This window comes from Nannospalax galili, unplaced genomic scaffold (genome assembly GCF_000622305.1).
Source record: "Nannospalax galili isolate Female #2095 unplaced genomic scaffold, S.galili_v1.0 scaffold805, whole genome shotgun sequence".
Taxonomy (NCBI): domain Eukaryota; kingdom Metazoa; phylum Chordata; class Mammalia; order Rodentia; family Spalacidae; genus Nannospalax; species Nannospalax galili.
The window spans coordinates 1794394-1802230 of record NW_008353486.1 but is presented as its reverse complement, the minus strand read 5'-3'; the positions used below and the strand labels follow the sequence as shown (position 1 = coordinate 1802230).

General features: G+C 42.9%; 1 protein-coding gene across 2 annotated transcripts in view; it reads left to right on the top strand.

The window, feature by feature from the left end:
- Positions 1–7837, top strand: part of Sertad2 (SERTA domain containing 2) — a 116587-nt gene that overhangs the window by 87476 nt on the left and 21274 nt on the right. The gene's annotated exons all lie outside the window — the stretch shown is intronic.

Genomic DNA, 7837 nt, shown 5'->3' with positions numbered 1-7837 from the left:
CTCCTTCCTCCCTCCCTCCCCCCCCCCCCTCTCTCTCTCTCTCTCTCTCTCTCTCTCTTCATTTCTCTCTCTCTCTCCCTCCTCTGTCTGTCTGTCTCTCTATCTCTCCCCCCCCCCCCCCCCCCTTTATGGAGCTATATTCCTGATCCAATGATATCTTTACTAAACAGAGCCTTGGTTAAGCTTTGTTTATTAATGCAACAGTTTTATGTGTGAGGTCTTATAGATATAAAAGCTTTGAGTTTGTGAGTTTGGGCCAGTGAGATGGCTCAGCTGATAAAGGTGCTTGCCACCAAGCTTGATGACTTGTGTATTCTGTCCCCAGAACCGACATGGCACAAGGAAAGAACTGACTTCCAAAAGTTGTCCTCTGACCTCCACACTCTTGCCATAGCACCCCCTCCCCATACACACAAAATAAATAAATAAAATGTGGGAAAAAGGCTTTGAATTTGATCAGGCTGTCTCATTTAATTTTACAATTATTTCACCTAAGTCTGTGCATTATTTGAGCAAATGCAAGGTCGTGGCCCGTCTTTGCATTTGTGGCACAAAGCAGCAATGGGCGTTAATGCTGTCGATGACTCACTCTCTCAGAGCGTTTGTTGCCATCCACTTCTACATGTGGTGCTGTAGACTCCACTTCTGTTTTAAAAAAGGGAAGTTGCATATAGATCGTTTACACTATCATTTTCTCTTTAAAGACAGATTCTCCACTAATCCATTTAAGGAATGTCATGCAGCCCAAGCAAGACTCCTCAAAGAAAACAGTTTTGAAACAAATATTACTTATCATGATTAAAATTTTTGTTCACTATTTAAAGCATATATATGGGGCTGGAGAGATAGCTCCGCAGTTAAAAGAAGACAATTTTACATCCATAACTAAAGAAAAGATAATACTGGGCTGGGGATGTAGTCAGTGGTGGAGGGCTTACCTCACTAGCAAGCATGAGGCCCTTCCTGGGTTGAGACCCAGGCATGAGAGTGGGAAGGGCAGCAGCCTCTGTTCATATTTTATCAATGATACTGAACCTACAGGCATTTCCATTAAAGTCTTGAATTTTTTAACTCCTCAAAGTACAAAATTTATAGCTATCGTTTTAAAAATTATTTGAGTGTATCTTCTAAAAATCATCATATTCTTTCTCAAAGGCCCTCCTTACTCATAAGTATATTTGGGGATCTTTTGCTGTTCTCGCTGAGGCAGGGTCTTTCTTTGTCACCCACGTGGTCTCAAACTCCTGAGCTCAAGGGATCCTCCTGCCTCAGCTTTACTGGTGGCTGAGACTATAGGTGTGCACACCACAGGGGGCTTTCACAGGCAGTTTGAAGATGCTCCCCGATAGTTAGGACAATGGTACTAGAATATAGATGACAGAAAAATACAACTTAGTCTAGCTGATCACTTAAATTTGCTTGATTTTGAAACATAAGAGACATCTGGCATTGGATGCTTTGGACAAAAATGTGTTTCTTATTATTTAGGCAAGTGTTCCTTGCAATTAATATTGGCTGCTAATTTTTATAACATATTTGTTACTGGCATTTTTTTTTAGCCCATGACCATGAGGCATGAAGGTGAGACCATTCAGGTAATGTTTTAAAACTGTGGCTAAGTTTTTTGTTGTGTTTTGTGGTTGTAAATTTTATTTGAAAGAAACAACAAAAAATTATGATTTTGTCTTTGTTTTTTCATCTCAGGGTTGTTGACCTAGACTTGTAGTTTGATTTCTAGCCTCTGCTGCCTCTTTTACTCACAAATTTCAAATGCTACATTCTTTGTGCGTGTATATGGTGCTGGGAATTGAACGATTTCGGTGAGCACTCTATCCCTGAGCTATATCCCTAGCCAAATGCTGCATTTGTGTATTTGGCTTAATTGACAATTTTTATTCTTAGAGTAAGTAGAACAAAAAAATCTTCATAAGGAAGTGCAGAGTGGTAGAATTATGGCAATAATTTGGTGTTTATCTGTAAGGCCATTCCCCAAAGAGAGACTGTATAGATTAACCTTGTAAGTGTCTGTTAGTTCTTTTGACTGTGTTCAACTCAGATGCCATAGTTATTTATTTATTTGTTTATTCATTTATTTATTTATTTATTTGTTTATTGGTCTTTTTGAGACAGGGTCTCCCTAAGGCCCAGCTGGCCTGGAACTCGCTGTGTAGACCAGGTGGGCCTCGAACTCATAGAGATCCGCCTACGTCTGCCTCCCAAGTGCTGGGATCAAGGCATGCATCACCATGCCCGGCTCCAGATGCCAGAGTTTAAACATGCCAAAAAGCAGTTATGTTACTAGTGATCTCTGTAGTTGTAGAAGTTCTAAAAAACAACAACAACAACAACAAAAATACCTGCTTTTATGTGCAGAGTATACACACACCCCTTAATGGGTGTGTAGTGAACCAGCCGTTGTGGCACAGGTCTGTAGTTCCATTTACTTGGGGACTGAGGTTGTAGAATCATACAAGCTGTCAAGTTGAGACTAGGCTGGGCAACAGGGTAAAACTCATTTATTTATAAAAGATAAACCCCTTAATTTCTTTACTTAGTTTTCTGGCACTTAATGAGTAGATATTTATCTACTGCTTTGTGTGCTACATGCTGTTCTGAAGGCTAGACGTGGGGTGACAAACCAGGATAGTTTATGAGCTAGTAGGCATGGTGAATACTGTCTCTTTTTTGTTTTGGTGTTTGGGGTTTGTTATTCTGTAGGTTAAAATAAGGTCAAGAATAGGCAGGGTTGGAGTTTTTGTGAGAGGAAGAGAATTGTTTTTTACCTTTATCCTGGTCTGGGGTTGGATCTAAGGGATGAGGTTTCTAGCTTAGCATCCTTCTCCTATTGGGCCCACACCCTGACTCTGGGCTTTCTTCTAAGGCACACACTCCTCTCAAGGTGTGTGGCACCTCTTGGCTTCCACAGAGAAGTTCAGTTCAGTGAAGGGCAGATGGGCAGTCCTGGGGTCTTTGTCTCTGGGAGCCAGCTTGCTAAAGTGAAGAGTTCAGTACCAGGTCCTTCTCTGAGCCTCGTTCCTCCTTGGTGGACATGAGGAACGCCACCGGCCCTGTCTGTGGCCCCAGGATGGTGCTATGAAGACAAGTGAGTCCCTGTGAGTGCTTTGGAAATTGTCCTGTTGCTTCTCTGTCCAGACTTCACAAAACCAGAAGACTGCTTAAATCTGGACATGAAAATATTCAAGGAACAGGTCCTATTGAAGAGAACACATTATCACTATTTGATTTCTACTTCCGTTTAGAATTGTGTGGATGTGGACTTGGCTTTATATTTTTCCAGATGAGCTGAGCAGCTTACAAAGCATTGTATCTCATGGGGCCCTAACATTCCTGCATGAAGGTAGTCAGAGTGAAATTGCCTTTTCAGAGATCCCGAGCTCCTAGAAAGGGCTCTAGAAAAGAGTCCAAGATACTTCTGCCAGGTCCAAAACAGCCTCCACAAGGCTGAGGCCCTGATTTAGCCTCCCAGAGGCTGTGTCTAAGGAGCTAGACCCAGAATCACCTGGCACAACAACCCTGTTCTTATTTCAGCAGAACCTGTGCCGATCTGAGGTCTGTGACACAGTAGATTAAGAATTCAAAGATCATAGGTTGGGCTGGCTAAATGGCAAGCCTGTGACACCTGAGTTTGATCTGTGGACCCCCTGGTAGGAGAAATTCCCGAAAGTTGTCCTCTTACCCGCCTGTGTGTGCCCTGGCATGCACGCACGCACGCACACACACACACACACACACACACACACAGAAAAGCCTGCAGGCTTTTTAACACTTGTTGGGATTTTTCTGTGGAATCTGTCAGGTGTCATGAGAAAAGTATGATCTTCTGAAGGACTAGATGACTAGCAGATTGTCCTCACTATGATGTAGAACCCATGTGTAGAGACCAACACAGAATGCTGTACTGGGAACTGGGGAAGTTGGTTTGTTGTTTTCAAATATTGTCATTAAGATTGTGTTCCAGGGGCTGGAGAGATGGCTCAACAGTTAAGAGCACTGACTGCTCTTGCAGAGGACCTGGGTTTGATTCCCAGCACCCACATAGCAGCTATGAACCGTCCTTAACTCCAGTTCCAGGGGAATGTGAAGCCCTCTTCTGACCTCTGCAGCATTGCACAACATGGGTGCACTCACATGCATGCAGGCGGTACACACATACACATAAAATAATAAATAAATTTTTTTTAATTGTGTTCCAAGATTGACACATTGTCAGATTTTTAGAAGAGAAAAAGGCCTATCTGTCTCTAACAGAAGAATGAGGTTCCTTTGAAACATAAGGGGCAGCCATTACACTGCAGTTCATACCAGTGTGGCAAGTTTTGGGAAAGAAGACCTTCCTGGCACTGTAGCTCTCCTTGTATGAACTGAGACTTTAGGGGGCAGGAAAAAAGCTAGATCAAGTACAAAGGAAAAGAGTTTGCAGGAACAGGTAAGTTCACTTGGTCCTTTGGTATAATTAAGTCTGACATCTCTAGCATGATACCGTCTTTGGGAGCATATCCACTTCCCAAATCATCACATCCTGTGTGAATTCCTTGCTAGTCAGATAAGTGATGTGGTTTCCAGAGGTTTTAGGTTTTGTTTGGTTTTGGTTACATGTGTGTTTAGCTCCAATGGAGACCTGAAGACAGTGTATCAGGGACTGAACTACAGATGTTATGAGCCACCATGGTAGGTGCTTGGAAATAAACTTGGGTCTGCTGCAAGAATAGCAAGTGCTTGTTATCATTGAGTCAGCTCTTCAACTCCCTTTGGTATCTTTTTGTCTGTCTGTCATCTGTCTGTCTGTTTGTTTTTGAGGCAGGGTTTCTTTGTAGCCCCAGCTGGCCTGGAACTCATTATGTAGACCAGGCTGGCCTGGAACTCAGAGATCTGCCTGCCTCTGCCTCCTGAGTGTTGGCATCAAAGGTGTGTACCACCACCCAGCTTGATTTCCAGAGTTTTATTTTGAAGATTTATTACAATTTTTCAATTATTATGTGAAGTCTACAGTTTATATCTCTATTTTCCATGAAAAAAATTATCTAGCCCAACTTGTTCTGTACAGTTTGTTTACTAACTGAAATGTCTCCTTTTTTGCCATAAGACCAAAAACTTAATTTTTGCAATGTAGATAGATGATTATTAATATTTCAGGTGGAGCTTAAAATATAAAATAGAATTAAGTTGGCCACATGTGGTGACACATGCCATCAGTCCCAGCACTAGGGACCCAGAGGCAAGTAGATCTCTGTGAGTTCCAGGCCAGCCTGGCCTATATACCGAATTTCAGGTATATATGGTAGCCAGGGCTACCGTGGTGAAACCCTATCTCAAAAACCAAACAAAATAGAAAGAAAATTTAAGTAAAACTTGGAAACTGTTCGAAAGCTTTTGGGCGGACGGTTGGTATTGCTCGGTGGTAGGTATCACCCAGCTTGAACCAGGTAAGTAAATAACCTTTCTTTCTCAGTTGATGTATCTGTCTTTGTTTTTCAGTTACTGTATCTGGTTTGTCCCTTGTTTCTTTGGTCCATGCTTATTAAGTGCTAAAGGTGCCCTTCAGTTAGTACAGTGGTATACTAGTCTATAAGATGGAAAGGCACAGAGAATTTCAAAAGAGAAACAGGGAACTGTAAACTAGTATCCAGATCTTTAAAGTGATCCCGAGAGCTCTCTGAATTAAGCTCATGAGCACTTCCAGACTTCACCACCATCACAGTTCTGTGCTTAGGAGAAGGAATGCTTCTTTTCTCCTTAAAGTTAACTGTGGCTGACTAGCCTATTTTCTTACAACTCTTCCAAAGCTATGTCAGATTGAGACGGAGAAACTAAATTCTTGATGAAGCCCTGAGAGGAAGATTATTTTAAATCGTCCTGAAATGTATAAACCAGACTTACATGTGCTTTAAACATTTCTTGATTATTTGCTAGGGATAAATAATATTTTCCCTTTAAAAAAAAAGAAATCATGTCATTGTGTATGTACTTCAAAAGTATAGGGAAGCCTTCCTTTATCCTTGAATTTCTGGGCTATGCAGGGGTTTCTCTGCTGGCCTGCATGGAACTTAGCCTGGGAGAAGGAGGGTGGAGTGCTAAGCATCTGGTGTTGGACCACACTGGCAGCAGTTACCACTTCACACTGACTTTTTGGTCAAAGATGCCAGATTCTAAAAGTGGGGAAAGTGGGAGTGTAACATTGATAGCATACATTGACAGGCTATCACAACCTTCAAAAATATAAAGAAGTGGAAAATAATCTCACTCCAAAAGCAACCTCGGGTTGCTTTCTTAAGAACTCAGACTTTTATAGAGCATACATAAATCTCAGAATCATACACTCATTCTGTGGACACAAAGATGGTCACTCCATCTTGGCCCTTCTGTACAGGACACTATTTGGGAAGCCATTTTGCTAGGAAATACGGAAGTGTTATAAAAAATCTGCACCTTCAATTCATGAATAAATTATGTTCTAAATTCAACAGAACTAATGCCTCTGGCCTCCTACAAAGATAAACCAGGAAAAGATTATTGCAGCCTCTGTTTCAGTGGCTGTTCCTTAAAGTGAACACTGAAAGTATGAGGAGTGGGTGGTTAGGGAGCTGTGAGTAGCGCCTCTAAATTTCAGAACTCTGAAAAGGAAGAATATCTTGGCTCTCTAGCTAGCAAAATGTTTGATTGTTATGGCGCCCAGGCACAAACTGAGCAAGACCTGCAGCGCGCCACAAGCACTATTTCTGTAATGCCAATTTTGAATGCTACAGTGATGAAACTTGCCAGAGATACCACAGTTAGCTTTTGATGTTGGTTATGCTTAAACATCTGTATGAGATTTTGGTTATGTGAAGTAAAAGCCTTTTTATTTTCCTTACAGATAATTCTAGACACACTGTCTCTGCTACCATTTTAGTGTACATTTTATTTCAATAAGATCATCAATTTGATTGATAACTAATCATTACAGAGCAGTTTGAGTAGGTCTAAATTTGTCTCATTGTTAACAACTTAATCACCTTTATGTTACATCCTAAAGCTTTATTCTCCTTAAATACAACTGACATAGCGAACCATTAAACAGCAGAGTGGTCTGAGAAGAAATTACTGTTTGGAGCGGCTGTTTAAGGTGCTGAATTAGTTTTGTAAGATCTTTATGCAGAATGTGCTTGCCATTTAAAGTAATCATTCCAGTTGAACAGTCTCTGGTCTCTTTCGAGTGCTCTTAAATTCCAACCACTTAGACGGTGCATATGCCATTCTAGTACTAAGTACAGTATAACCTTCCCTTCTAAATTTGAGTAGTTCAAACCATTAGGCTCTTTAACGGGGAAGGGGAAGGCTAACGGCAGCGAAATCTGTGGGCGAAGGACCGTGCCTCCCACCCGCCTTGGTCTCAGCCGCCGGGTCTGCACGGAGGATGCGACTCGGTCTTGTTGGGTTCCAAAACTACTACAGACTTGGTGACCCGTCGAGCGTCGGGCTCCGGATGGATCCCGGGACCTCCCCTTGAGATCCCCGCGGGCCGCTAGTGCGCGGAGAGAGCGGCGGATCGCGAATAGCTCGGATGCCTGTCATATTTGCGGTCACGACTCCCTCGGAGCCGCCTTTGTCACCAGCTTCGTCACCCGCACGTCTTCCCGTGGAGGGGGGTAGTGGTGGCAGAAGTGGCCAGAGCGGCTCCGCTTCTATCCCCTGCCTTAAACCTTCCTCGCTTCTGTCCCCTGCCTTAAACCTTCCTCTAGGCGAAGCGGCCCCAGGCGCGCGCTGCCCCGCCTGCCCCTTCCTGCCTAGCGGCGGGGTGGAGTGGGGCCTTTATCCCGGCGCGGGCCTCGGCGGGGAG